At 42.7% G+C, this 13,984-nt stretch overlaps 1 protein-coding gene across 7 annotated transcripts in view; it reads right to left on the reverse strand.

The window, feature by feature from the left end:
- Sema5a (semaphorin 5A) overlaps positions 1-13,984 on the reverse strand; it is a 483,148-nt gene that overhangs the window by 50,341 nt on the left and 418,823 nt on the right. The window lies entirely within an intron of this gene.

Consider the following 13,984-nt stretch of genomic DNA (forward strand, 5'->3'; position numbering starts at 1 on the left):
TAGGTCCTGGGGAGACCGAGCAAGAGATGCGGGCCCAAGGAAAAGGCCGTCCAGATCCCTGCAGGACAACACCTGTGTAGATGTATGTCTCCTCCAGCCCTAGGAACCATGGTTTGCAAAACTTAATATCAATCCCAGTAGATTGGAAATATTTACACTTCCAGGTTAAAGACCCATTCATTAGATTCTGGCTAAAAGAACCATTTTTTTCAATGAGATTGGCAGTGCCTATGAAAACATACCAAAGTACCAGAGCCCCACCCGCCCCGGGCCAATGCTTATTCTGTAGAATAAACCAGGAAGGAGTGGACATAGAGGGCAACCTTGCAGCCCTCCAGGCATAAGCATGCCACTTCCACAGAGCCTTCCAGTGACATGCCAGAGGTCCAGCTAACCTAGTGCTCAGAGTCCCAGAGAGCACTGGTCTCCCAAAGTCTTAGCCCTCAGCACCCAAGTGATGACCCAGGCCCTCTCCAGAGCAGCCCGACTTGTGTACTGTGGCTGAAGTTTCTAGCCTGATTTCTCTCCCTCAGTTCCACAGCAGCTGCAGCTGCAGCCTGCGTTCATCGCGGCATTCCCAGCAGGAATCTGTATACATTTGTCTTTGGCATTCTCTCTCCTCCCAAGGTGAAGATGCCTTCGATGCAGGCATAGCATCTCCACAGATTCCGATTCCATCCAGCCATATCCTGGGCTGTGGCTCAGATTCGTAGATGGGCAAGGTACCCTTGTCCAGGGAACTGCACAGGGCTAGACTTGGGTGCAGGCGGTGAACACCAGCCATGGTCAGGCCAGTATGTTCAACATTTTATTTTCAAGAAGGAATTCAAATATTGGAATTCATGCCACTGTTAAATATGAAATTCTCTTTTTTTAATTACATGTTTACCATTAGTATTATGTACTCAAATCTTGCCTATGGGCACTTGGGAGGTCACTGACAAGTATAAACTGTTATCAAAACCAATTTTAATGAACTCCGTTTACCATGACTGCAGGTATCCTGGTTTTCAGTGCTAACTTTGTATCATTTGGAGCAGCTTTGTGATGCTAATTAGAATTCAAAATAATTTAAGAATATGAACAAGAAATGTCCATAGGCAAGTATCATTGGAAGAAAAATTACACATGAAATAAAGACACCTCCATCTGGGAGTGAAGAATCTTTAGGACAGCAAACATCAGCCACAAGACATGCACCAAAGTAAGAGACTACGAAGGGAGGAAGAGCAGACAAGAGCAAGAGAACACACATCCACCATTGCTTCATTCAAGAAGATGGGGACAATAATATCTCATGCCATTTAAAAAAATTAATACATGCATTCAGTTACTAGGTTGGCTTATTCTCTATCCTTTACTCTGCTGGAGGTAGGAAAAATGACAGTGAAAGTAATAAAATACAGCCCTTGATTTTAAACTCTAAAATATCCTCATTTTTTGGTATTAAAATTTAAAAAATCAAATCACATCAAGGGCACCTGATATCAGTGTGGTAGAACTCTTTATTTTTAGAAACAGGACGGAGTTCAAGTGCATGTAGTATATCTTGTGTAAACATGGAGGACTTCCAGAGGGAAGTAAATAATGATAAGGATAGAATTTGTGACCAAAGTTGAAGTAATAAGTGAAGGGAAGCAGCATATGTACACACACACACATGCACTCGTGTGCACACACATGCACAGCAGTATGTATGTGCACAATTAGATCATTTATGCTTTTTAGATAGTAAATCAACATGGCTTTTCTCCTAGTAAGGGAAGATAATTCAAAATGCAACCTATATTTGGTGAAATCACTAGTGAAAATGTGGAAATATTAGCCCTGCAGTCACAGTACGTAACGACAAGAGCAAGCCAGGAGAGAGTGGAGGACCATGTGCCCCTCAGCCTGGAACTCAGGATCTGCTGCCAAGGCTGACAGTGAAGTCTGTGTCTGGCCACGTTCCTTCATGTTTCCCCACGCTGCACAAGGGACGCCGCTGACAGCTGCCATGGGTGTGAAGCCCGCACCCTGGGGTCCGCAGCTGTCACAGTGCTCTGGTGTAGAAGCTACTTCTCCAGTTAGTCAGACCCTGGTCACCACAGGCGGGGCCCCGACTGACTCCCCAGGCAGAAGGAGCTCTCCCTCCCAGGTCTCCCTGCTTGATCCAAACTGCATGCACACGTCCTCCTTCCTAAGCTGGAAGGTGAGCTCCTTGAAGGTGGGAATTTTGCTGTTTTCATCTGCCTGGCTTTCAGAGTACCAAGTCATCAAATGCCACAGGCACTCAGAGTCTTCGTGTGACCGAGCACATACAAGAACGGTCCCAATTTTCTGCATGGCACAGGGCGACGGCCATGAATCGGTCATTAAAGTCATTGAGAATTTCCTTTCTTTCCACTTACAAAACTTATACAAATGAATGATATCATGTGAGATCACACCAAGCATTACAGGAATTAATTCTGAAAGCAGGTGCAGAAACAGGCTGAGTCCTTTCCCTCCTCTTCATTTTCGGATGTCAAGATTTCTTCACTAACCCCATTAGCAGTTGCAAGAAGATAGAAGAAAGAAGTCCATTAAATAATCTTCATAACAAAAACTGCCCGGCCAACTTCAGAGGGCTCCCTTTGACGTCTGGATGCCATCTGTTTGCCTTGCTATTTTTGTCTCTCTCTTCAATTTGAGAGGTTTGTGTCTCACGTGCTTCTGGTCTCAGCACCTCCATGGTTTTAGAAGGCAGATGCCACAGCTTCCTTCTCTCAGCCATTGCTATTTCTTTCTTCCACAGGATGACACTAGTTCCTTGGAGGACTGCTTTCTAATAGGGTCAGACTGCACAGTCTCATGGCATTAGGATAGCCCGGGACAGATGTGGAACACGCCTCCCATCTTAACTGAGCAAGATGCCAAATAATGGTAAGTGGACGTTCTTTCCCATGCAGCATGGCTTATAGAATAATACGAGAATCTGCATGATCCGAGTCGGTTCTGCCTGCAAGGGTCTTCACCATGACTGTGTCGTTCAAAGCAGAACCACGGGAGACTCTGCAAGTCAGACAGCTCTAGAAAGAAAAAGGCCCCATGAGGTGAAGTGTCAGCTCCTGAGGTGCCTCATCAGACCATGGGGCAAACCTGTTACTTAGTTTGCTTTTTGGTGACAAGCTTTCAAGGCTGCTGAATATAACATTTTCCAATCTAAAACATATTTATTAAAAACCTAAATATGGCAGTAGCTGCTTGTATTCATTCTTGTTCTCACATAGAAGTGATTGGAACCAGGTGGCAGTTCTTAAAAAGTTTTAGGATTATTAAAGGGAAGCTCCAGAGAAGAAAGAAACCATGGCATCTGTGAAAAGTATTCAATGCTTTAAAACAATTTTTTCCTGCTCCAACATCTGTTGCTTCCTTCCTTAGTTAATTATAAGTTGCTTGGAAAATTATTGTGTATGTGAATTACTATAACAACTGAAATTATACATGCTCAATAATACCACTGGAGGCAATGAGATGAAATAATTAAAAAATGGGAAAATGCAAATCTTAAGCAAAACACAGATTTAAATATATTGTTGATATAATTAAATATTTACATTACTTCTACAAAAAGAACTGTCTGAGGTGATCTAAACCAATGAACAAGCGTAATGTGATCAGAACTTAGAATTTGGCAGTTGCGTTTGTGCACATGTGAACAATGTCTTTGGCACATCTGTCCTTGCTTAATGAAAATCAGGACCACAAGTGCACTGTGAATAGCAGAACCAATACACAAACACTGTAAGGAACCACTAGGACCCAGAACACTGTGGCTTGAGACTCCTGAGAGAATGCTCTTTCCTCAGTTTTAAGCAAAGTGTGCTGTCCTTCTTACACTGATGTCCCAGAGCCCATCGTGGGTTATAGGTCATGTTTATTAAATAAATGATAGAATGGAAATGGAAACACAATGGGGATGCTCAGCTTCTAGGTACAGAAAGGTCCATTCAGGCAAACATCTGTTAAGATGGTGCGGCACATGGTGTTTCAACCTACAGAACCTGAGAAGCCCCAGCCCAAGCCGTGACAAACCCTCCGATCAGAAGGACACTGTCAGGGATGCCTTGGATGGTGTACAGGTCTGGATTTAGGGAGGGCTTCAGGGATGGGTCTGCTGTGCTATATGCTGGTCTCTGCCTCGCCAAGCCTGACAGGGTCACAGCGCTGCCTGACCTCTGGGTGGGTAGAGTTGGGAGCAGTGTGGAGCCTGGGTCTCTCTGGGACAGTGGGGTGAGGGCGATGTTCACCTGCAGTTACGGTCCGGGCTGCTGTAGAGTATGAAAATGCCTTCTGGACAGCAGTGTGCAGAACTGAACATGGCCTTTCAAAAGCGGAAGGGAGCATGAGCTGCCCAAAGATGCAGTTCTCTGCAGATGAAAGCAAGATCCCATGCCCGATGCTGCAGACAGGACCCCAGGGCAGGAGGTCCTCAGACCCAGGTGAGCAAGGTAACCTCAGAGTTCACAGAAAATGTGAACCAGACACATACGACTCCAAGAGCATTGTCTTAATTCCAGTGACAAGCACCTGGTACACCAGGACACAAGCTGTGCTAGAGCAAAAGTAAGTGGTCGAGTAAGAGGGGACATTAAGTCGACTAAAAGGGCCCCTAAGTGTTCTCCGTGGATAACCCATAACTGAAGCCCAAGTGTCAGCAAGGCTGCAATCAAACTTGGGCACACTTGCAAAATAATATCCCTGGATTGTTTTTAAAGGAACTTCTCTTAAACCTTTAAATTTAGAAAGCTATACTTAATTGCTCACTTTTAACATTTAATAATCAGATTAAGAAAGATGTGTTTTTCCTTTGAGTACTGTGTCATGCATTTAAAAGAAACTATGCATTCTCTGAATAACATGTATTTATTAGAACTAAAAAAGATTCATAAACTCATGGCCCTTTAGTGGAAATACTGTTGTTGTGTTCTTACAAGTAAATTTTAGGTGTTTAATATTAGGTATCAGAGAATTTTTCCACACTTTTTTATTGGTTGCACTGATTAATGGATTTCATTTGGGCAGATTTGTACCTGCACAGAGCATACGTGGAACATTTTCGTCTTTCTTTACCACCCTTGCCCCACCTTCTGCCTAGTTTCACATTTTAGGAGGGTTTCAATGTGTTTATTTGCTCCTGTACAGCTCCTTTCCTATCTGCATTCACACCTGTCTCTCCCCTCTTCTCATTCCCATATTAGATGAGTGGAAGAGAATCAGAGAATTGTTATCAAAGGATAGATTTGGAAATGATAAAGGAAAAATGTGTGTGTGTGTGTGCTACGTGACTTAAGTCACTCTCACAGCAGAAAACCGTCTTTCATAAAAACTCCCTTCAATTAATTCTGCAATCATATTACGTGAATTATTGTAGGCAGGAAAAACTAGTGTACTTGTAAAGTCAAAGAAATCTGGGCAACAGATCCTTCCAACTTCATAAATAAAACATTTTGTGAAATATTCCAGATCTCTATACCAATCGCCATTTCCAGAGATTGTAGATGATTATTTATGTGTCCTAGAGGCAGACTTTTGATGGATTAATTCCTATAATCCATCATTTTCCTCTTCTCTCCATATGCGTCATGCATCATTCTTAAACTTGATTGCCAAACTTTGAATGCTAAATTTTAGAAAACTTATACATCTGTGGCCATCCGCCATACCACTCAATTTTGTGTACTGACATTAACTTTTTCAAAATGCTCTAGTCTCTTTTAACAAAACGTGGCAGTTTTACTCTGACAATCTTTCATATTTGCAAGCTCTTCACTGAGCTATTTCATAACAAAAGAAAGCAAATTTTGCATTTCCATGCTTATGAAGATGTAATTTCAAGTTTCAGCTAGGAACATCAATCATTTCCCTTGGAGAAGATTATTTGAAAATATAAGTAAATGCATCACAGTGCAATAGCACAGTTCATCCTATGACCTTCGTGAAGGTCAAGGTCATCTGCTTGGCTGTCATGGTACCAGATGATGTGGAAGTCCTTAGATCATGGCCACCAGATACAGCAATTGTTAAGGAAGAACACGGCTCTGCACCTAAGTTATGAAATGTGTTTGAAGGACAGCTTTCTTGAAGGGGAAGGGAAGGAGAAAGCAGTTAAAATGACTTTGACTCAGACTAGGTGCAGCCAGGGGAGGCCAGTGAAATCCCACATCCGCCATCACCAGTGAGGTGGCTCCTGAGAAGCCTCCTGGGTCTGCTGCAGCTCCCCTCACCCTGGCCTGGTGACTCCCCCAGGCTGCCTGTACCATGAGTTTCCAGAGGCAGAAATGAGCCTTCTTTCTCTCCCCTGGCCTTTCTCTGTGGCACAGGGAGGCCTTTCCTGGAGAGTAGCGGCTGTCTCCCATGTGTCACTGTGCTCAACACAGATGCCAGGAAGAAGGCGAGGTGTCACCTGGCCCAGTCTGGACCTCATGGCTATTCAAGGCTGGGGAGCTTTGGGGTCTGTGGGACCCTGCGGTGCAGCCTTTAGTTCGGACCTTTGGACTGAGCTGCAGGAACTCCTTGGTCCCTTTCAGTGTCTTCAGGAAGCCGGATGTGGCGAGTGCTTTGGCAAGGTCACTGGTGGGCAGTTCTTTACCAGCAGCGTCTACTTGGGGCACAGGAGCCTTTTCATTTTGGGGTCCTCTCTGAAGCCCCTAGTGGCTGCTGGCTGTGTGAGGCTGCAGCCCGAGAGTATCCCCCATCAAAGGACCCACAAAGGCCAGGCACTTTGAGGAGGCATCTGCAGTCTTCTGTCTTTGGATGGCATCAGCCTCTGCCCATAGCAATGACTCTGACACAAATCTGAAGAGAGGCTCTCCCTTCTTCCTCCTTACTCCCTCTCCTCTCCCCACTGCTGCTGTGGTTCATCTTTCAAACAGTCTACCTGCTCTTGTCTCATCTTAAGCTCTACTTTAAACAAAGCCCAAACTAAAATGCGAGATTTCCCTCTCTCAGCATCTACCTCTATGACAGAGAAGGTTGTCCAAGATGAGCAGCGGGACCTGTATGTTTCTGTGCGCATCTGAAGAACTCACTGGATACCTGGCCAGGGCTGGGGTGGCACCCAGGGTGCAGTGTCCATGTACTGGGACACCACTCATATCGACACGATGTTTAGCACCTCCTCGAATACTGCAGTGCACAGCTTGTCTGACTACACAATGGCTTTGCAGGAGGTGTCCCTTCTCGGGTGTATCTGGTGTCTCATGCTTCCCCAAGAATCCTCTTATCTCCCTGGACCCCCAGTTATAGGTCCATTCTGGGGCCATCAGGAGTGGCTTTCATTCTCAGTAACTGATTCATTTTATCAGTTTTTCATCAATATTATTGGCTTAACAGGCTGTGGGTCATACTCAGCTGGGTCAAATGAATTTCTATAAGAATTCCAGTTCTATTAGGAAACCTGCAACTTTCATTCTTTCTGATTGTTTTTCAAACATTAGCTTAGGCTATGGAGTGCAGTGGGAGATAGGTAGACTATCAATATGAATGTTAGCGACTTCGCTGGGCCTAGTTTCCACATCTGTCGGACAGCTGGTCCAGTAATAATGCCACATCATGAGATCATTGAAATAAAAATTCCCCAAGAAGCACTTTGATTAATACCTAGCAGGTGGCAATTATAATGACATGATAACACTGAAGAATAATATTATTTTTATCTATAAAATTTTAACGGAATTAGAATCAACTATTGTATTATCAGATCTTATTTAGGAAACTTGCACTTTTAGGATTATCACATGGTAGTTTATGAAATGGTGGGTATGATGTGTTGTATCTAAATCAGAAAGGTGGGCTGGCTTGCTAATATATGGAAAGCTACCAGATGCACCCATAAGCATCTCTGAGAATAGCCTAAAGGGTAGCAAACAAAGATTTGGAAATGAGACCTAGGCCCAAAGCACTGTGACAATACTTTAACCATACAGAAAATTTAATGTGAATCGATAATGGTGAAGTACTGCAGTCCACCACAGGCTGGGATCACCTTCTACAAAAGTATCCAGTACAAACAAAAATGCAAACACAAGGAAAACATTTCCTATGAATCTTGTAATGAAAATTTGCCTATCTTCCAGGCAGGTAAGAGTGTGGATCTCTAGGAAACCACTATTCAAAATGAGCAAACACCAAATATGTGTACAAAGGAAACTGAGTTAATCAGCTTTCATGACTGTAACAGATACCTGAGGTAATCAACTTATAAAGAGAAAAAAAGGTTTCTTCGGTTCACGGTTTCAGGCCACGTTTGGTTGGCCCTGCCACTTCTGGGCTGCACGTCATGGTGGTGACTGGATGAGGAAACTGCTCATCCCACGACCAGGAAGTAAAGGGGACAGGTAAAGAGGTTCACATCCAACGACCCCAATGACCTCACTTCCTCCCATGAGGCCCCGCCTCTTAAAGGCCCCACAACATCCTAAAAGTGCCATGTGCTAGGGACCGAGATTCCCACACCTGGGCCTTTGAGGGACATTTAAGATACAAGTTATAGCACAAACCATTACAAACAAGTAAGCAGCCAATTTTAAAACCATTTGTTCAATTGTAAAAACTTCACTGTCTCCCAGGTTACTTTAATATTACAAAAAACAGATAGCCAGCTGGCCTATTTGAATAAAAGTCAATGGCACTACAAATAATGTTGTTAGATCTTGAAGATATTTTAGCAGTAAAACTTAAGTGGGGGCCCAGGATCATTCTAATAATCTAGAAAGAAATGGAATAAGTCTTTCTTTAAACTACATATATAAATTGTTCAGACAGTATTGAAATATTGTACACCCAATAAAGGCAAGATAGGAGATTGAATGACAGATATCATTATCTCAGAGAGTGAAATTCTATCAGAGTCTCATAAATTATGCCACGAGTATGCTTGCAAAATATTTACCAGAATAGATTAATAAATTGCTCTTTGCATATTTATACTATTAGATTTTTCATACTTAACATAAAATCAGCATTGTCAGAATTCAAGATGAAAACACATCTTGAAATAAAACTACCAAAATTGTTTATAGTGTCCTTTAAAATACTGCCAAACTAAGAAGAATATAATTATTCTATTTTTTAAAATGCTAAAAGTCAGTGATTTAGAGGAAAACCCTGAACTTTGTTTCTGAACCCTAATTGTGAGTGAGAACAGGAAGACTAAGCAGACAAAATTGGATTGAGCTACAGTTTTGTTCTATTTGTTGTAAATTCAACTGAGACTTTTTTAGAAAAAATAAAACTCAAGATAAAACAAATACACAGTGTACCTGATTAGGCCTTTAGTGGTCTAGCATTGTGGGAGTGGGGCATGAGTCTGGGCCCCTTCGCCCCTCTGTTCTTGCCACTGTGTTTTGTGAGGGGAACTCAGCACCTCCAAGATCTTTGGGTCACAGAAAAGATCTGACCCTGGGACTTCCTCTCCCAGCAGTGGCCCCGGGTACCTAAGTAGTTAGCTCAGCGTCTTGATTTTCTCATTTGGATAACAGCCAATACATGATATAGCATTCTCTCGAGCATTCTGAGAACGCTGATGTGTCATAACACAAAATGAGTATATGTAACACTCATTTTCACACAGCACGACCCACTTAGGCTTCTACGTGCCAGGTTTCACTTGTTCCCAAATTTAACCAGAATGCCATTGTCTGACACAGACATATTTGAGTGTCCAACATCAAATCTGATTAACCTTCATGGAATCCCTTTTGACCATCACTATTGATGGTGATGTCTTTCTTCTTGACCTTTACTGCCCTTCTTCAGCCCAATTCATTTGTATCCAGGAAATAAATATCTGTCCTGTGTTCTCTGTTGATATCTTCAGTCATAGCCTTTGGTCAACTGCTTTGTGCTCTGTGTGATATCTCAGTAAGAAATGTACTGTTGGCAATTCTAAGTCTGCTTCTCTTTTTAAATTATTTTTGCCCCATGCGTCACTATCTTTAGCTCTACACCTACACATCTGCTATCCTTTGAGGGAATTTTGGGTTACATTAAGGTAGGAAGCAATCCTACTCCTACAACATAACATTTTATATCTTTCTTCCTTTTATGTGCTGTAACTTTCAGCCAATAAGGGATTATGCTTTATGCCATGAGTTTATCTTTGATTAATTCTCATACTTATGATGATCTACTAATGGTTCTCTCACAGTTGGGTGCAAGAAAATAATCACAAAATTATGAAAACCAAGAGCACTAATGAATGATAGAAGTGTTACAGAAAGATAAAACACCTTTCTTCTACTTCACACTCAATAAAAGTACGGTATTGTTTATTTTTCTGAAAAATAATGAAAATAGAGTCATGTCTTTAAATTCTGTTTGTGCCCAGAGGATCAGGTCTGTGCTAGTCAAAGTGAGTTTTCCTATCTCCAAGTTGATGTAGTAATGAAAACTGCCTCTCAGACATTTGGAGAAAATAAACATGGTACATTTTAGTTTTCCTTAGTGCAGGGTATGTTATACAGTAGGTGCTCAGTAAAAGGAAATTATTTTATTATGTAACACAGGCCTTCTGGCTGTCATTACATGGTTATCTAAAAACTCCATACACATTAATTAACTTTCCTTGTGCCAGAACACTATGCCTGACATCCACAATTCAAAGGAAGAGAGTTTGAATGTGGCTTACAGTTTCAGTAGATTTAGTCCATGGTCAACTGGCTCCAAGCCAGGAATGTCATGGCAGAAGGCCACTGTGGAGAAAAGCTGCTTAGTTCATGGTAGCTGAGAAGCACAGCAGGGAAGCTGCACCAGAGAGGATGGCACGAGGGACATGTAGACCCCAAGCCACCTCCATGACTCACCCTGATAATTCTGGAAAGATGCTCCAGTAACCCCCAGGCAGATCCCAAAGTTGACACCCCACCCTAATGCTGCACTCCAGCATGTAGAGTTGTAATTTAATTTCACTTCCTGAGATTATTCAGTAAGTTGCGAACTGGAAGACTTGATCGGATGAGTAAGGTTATGGTTTTTGGCTATTATCAAAATTTGTTAAAAATGAAACAGAAATATGTCAACATTATAACCAATATAAAATATTAATAATAGCTATACATTAATGAAAAATTAATATTTATATGTTAATATAAAATATTGGTATAATTTAATATGTAACAAAATATAAATGTTTTATTGTTATATAATTAAAAGGTAGCACTTTTTCCCCTGAAACTGTGTAGATACCAATAATGAGTTAGTGATAATAATTTGTATTTGATGGATACCTGTGTTCAATTTGGTGCTGGGGAGAATATGTACAAGTATCATGTGTTGTACTAACTTCCAAACAGCTGTGTTGGTCAGGTGTTAGAGCTCCACATCTTAACTGAAGATGTCTCCCTGGAGGAGGGGAACAGAGGTCAGGTCTCCCAGTGACTCAGAGGCAGAGCCAGGAGGTGGGCAGGGTTTCTTAGACCTGCACCAACTCTCTACCTGCTCTATGATGCAGGGTGACCGGGACACATTTAATGGGAGTGGGGAGTAGATGCATCTTTCATGTCCCAATGCCTCTCATTCTGAGCCCACTAAGATCTCTATCAGCACCCAGGGAGGGACACTAGTGGAGCTGGCCACTCATTTACCTGGACACATGTGCCTCGGGTATAGAGAGGGATGCAGGGCTCACAGCACCATTGTGTTCAGGCCCTGGTTCTGCCTTTTGTGGCAGACACAGGAGCCAGAGGACACTGAGCAGGGTACAGGTGCACACAAAGAAGTGGCTACTTGAGATCAGGCCTTTCCTCTATGTCTATGGACCCATCCCCCAATCCAGCATGGCCCTTAGGGCTCCAGTGTTTCAAACCTGGACCTTCATGAGCAGCTGAAACCATTATTTCACTGGGATGAAATAACGGTTTGTTGATGTATTCAATGATGAGAGCATGTGGGTTTCAAAGCTGCACTGAAGAAATTGTTGAAGTTTAAAAATGGCGGATGGAGCAAAGAATGATGCAGGAGTCTTTCGTAATCTGTGTGCATCTGAACATGAAACATCCACTCTCATTTATCTATTACTTCATGTCCTTACACTTTTTGCCAACGCGTCCTTAGTGCGTAAATTACATTTCATTAGCACACTACCAATTTTAACAAGCTGGAGTCTTGAGAAACAGCTGCCACCCAGGATGACAATTAAAGAAAGGAGAGTGAAAATCAGGACTCAAATGTGAAGCTTCGGCCAGAATCAGGTAGTCGTTACAGCCTCTGACACAGTGGCCCTGGGTGGGGGGACTGTCACCCTGCTCTCTAAGCAGGAGACTGAGACTCGCAACTCTCACCTCACCCGTTGTCCAGCTTGATATTGGCAAGAGATGATCGCATTAAGACTCAAAATTGAAAAATTAGCTCTGTTTACAGCTCCTATCTTGATAAAAGACTGCCTTCAAAAACAAATACACTTGGAGGATGAAGATTTATAAACTCAGAGAGAATATAAAGACCAAATATGTTGCTTCAGGTAAATAGCTCTGACTTTAAAATAAACTTCTCAGGAAAGTAATGCATAGTATACATGTTCCAAGCAATCCAGAGAAAGCAAGCTGGGTCCTGCCTGTGTGCCACCAGGGGCATGGGCTGAACTCGGCCGGAGGAGGGTAGGGTGCATGGGGCAGCCAGGAGAGAAGGAAGACACACCTGTGCTTCTCCCAAGAAGAACAGGTAGATCCCTTCAGCCATCATCATGCCTGCCTGGAGGAGGTCGGCCAGGAGGGTGAATTTGGTGGGAAAAACAAAAGCAAATACAAATCACTGGAGTACCTAAAAGAACTAATCTCTTTGAAAATGTGAATGGAATGTTTCTAGATTTGAAAGCTGAAGTTATATTTGTTTCATAAGCTATATTCCTATAGCAAGGCAACAAAAACATAGACATTTGGGAAGACCTTCAAGTTTTACATTTAAAATCAGATGTATGTAACACACAAGTACACACACGCACGCACACACACACACTCCAGTAATTTTATAAGAGATATACTCTACTTTTATCTTAATACATTTTTCTTTCATTAGCCTGTTTTTTAATGTAATTACTGAAGACAGTTCACAGTAAGAAAGTGAATGATGTGCACTATTTTCTGAATTCTTTAGATGAGAGAGTTTAGAATCTCAGCTGCAAGTTCAAGGCAGGCTACCCTCCCTGGGGTCTCCTGAGATGAGGTGAACTTTGCTGTAGAAGTGACCCCAGCATGCACACATCAAGACAGCAGGAACAGATGAGATAGTTCAGCAAAGGATAAAAGTTCCCCACTACAGTGGTTTTCCAGGAACGTGCAAGTGTTTCGATTTATCCTCATTTTAATAGTTTTGAATTTTAGCATGTGAAGTCATTCAATCTATCTATCTATCATCTCTCTATCTGTCTGCACCTATTTATACAACTAAGATTTTTCATAGTCTAGAGTTAGTTCAGAATCACCTGGGAAGAATGGTCTTTTTGACCAGTAATAGTCAATTAGAGCTACTGTGATATCTTTACTAGCTTGAAGGGGGAAATTATATTTGCAAATTCCAACACAAACACACTGTAGGCCTGGTATAAGCAGTGGTAAAGCAGCTCATAACCCCCGACCTCTCTTGAGATCCCCAAGGTGGCCTGGGGGCTGCAGTCCTGTGCCTCACAAGGGCAGGCTGCAGAGCAGCACAGGCTTCCTGGCTCAGCCTCACAAGCCAAGGGTGGAAGTGCTGTACAGACTGACCAGAAAGGCCAGTGCAGAGATGCTGAGCTTCCCCGCCACACACTTGCTTGCTGGGGTTTGCACCACAGAGCTGGTACCAGGGAAGGGGAGGGAGGTGAGGCCCAGCCCGCGCCAGGGTTGTCCACCTCACAGAAGGGTGAGGAGAACAACAGTGAGGTTTGAGAAAAGAGTTGGCCCGGCACAAGTGCCTTTAGTTAAAGATGTATGACCTACTCAGTGGAAGAAAGGCAGACAGGAATTATCTTGTTTTCCCTCTGAATGGG

Source organism: Heterocephalus glaber, unplaced genomic scaffold (assembly GCF_053883595.1).
Source record: "Heterocephalus glaber isolate CG9 unplaced genomic scaffold, H.glaber_assembly_v1.0 deba00001537, whole genome shotgun sequence".
In the NCBI taxonomy this organism is placed as follows: Eukaryota; Metazoa; Chordata; class Mammalia; order Rodentia; family Bathyergidae; genus Heterocephalus; species Heterocephalus glaber.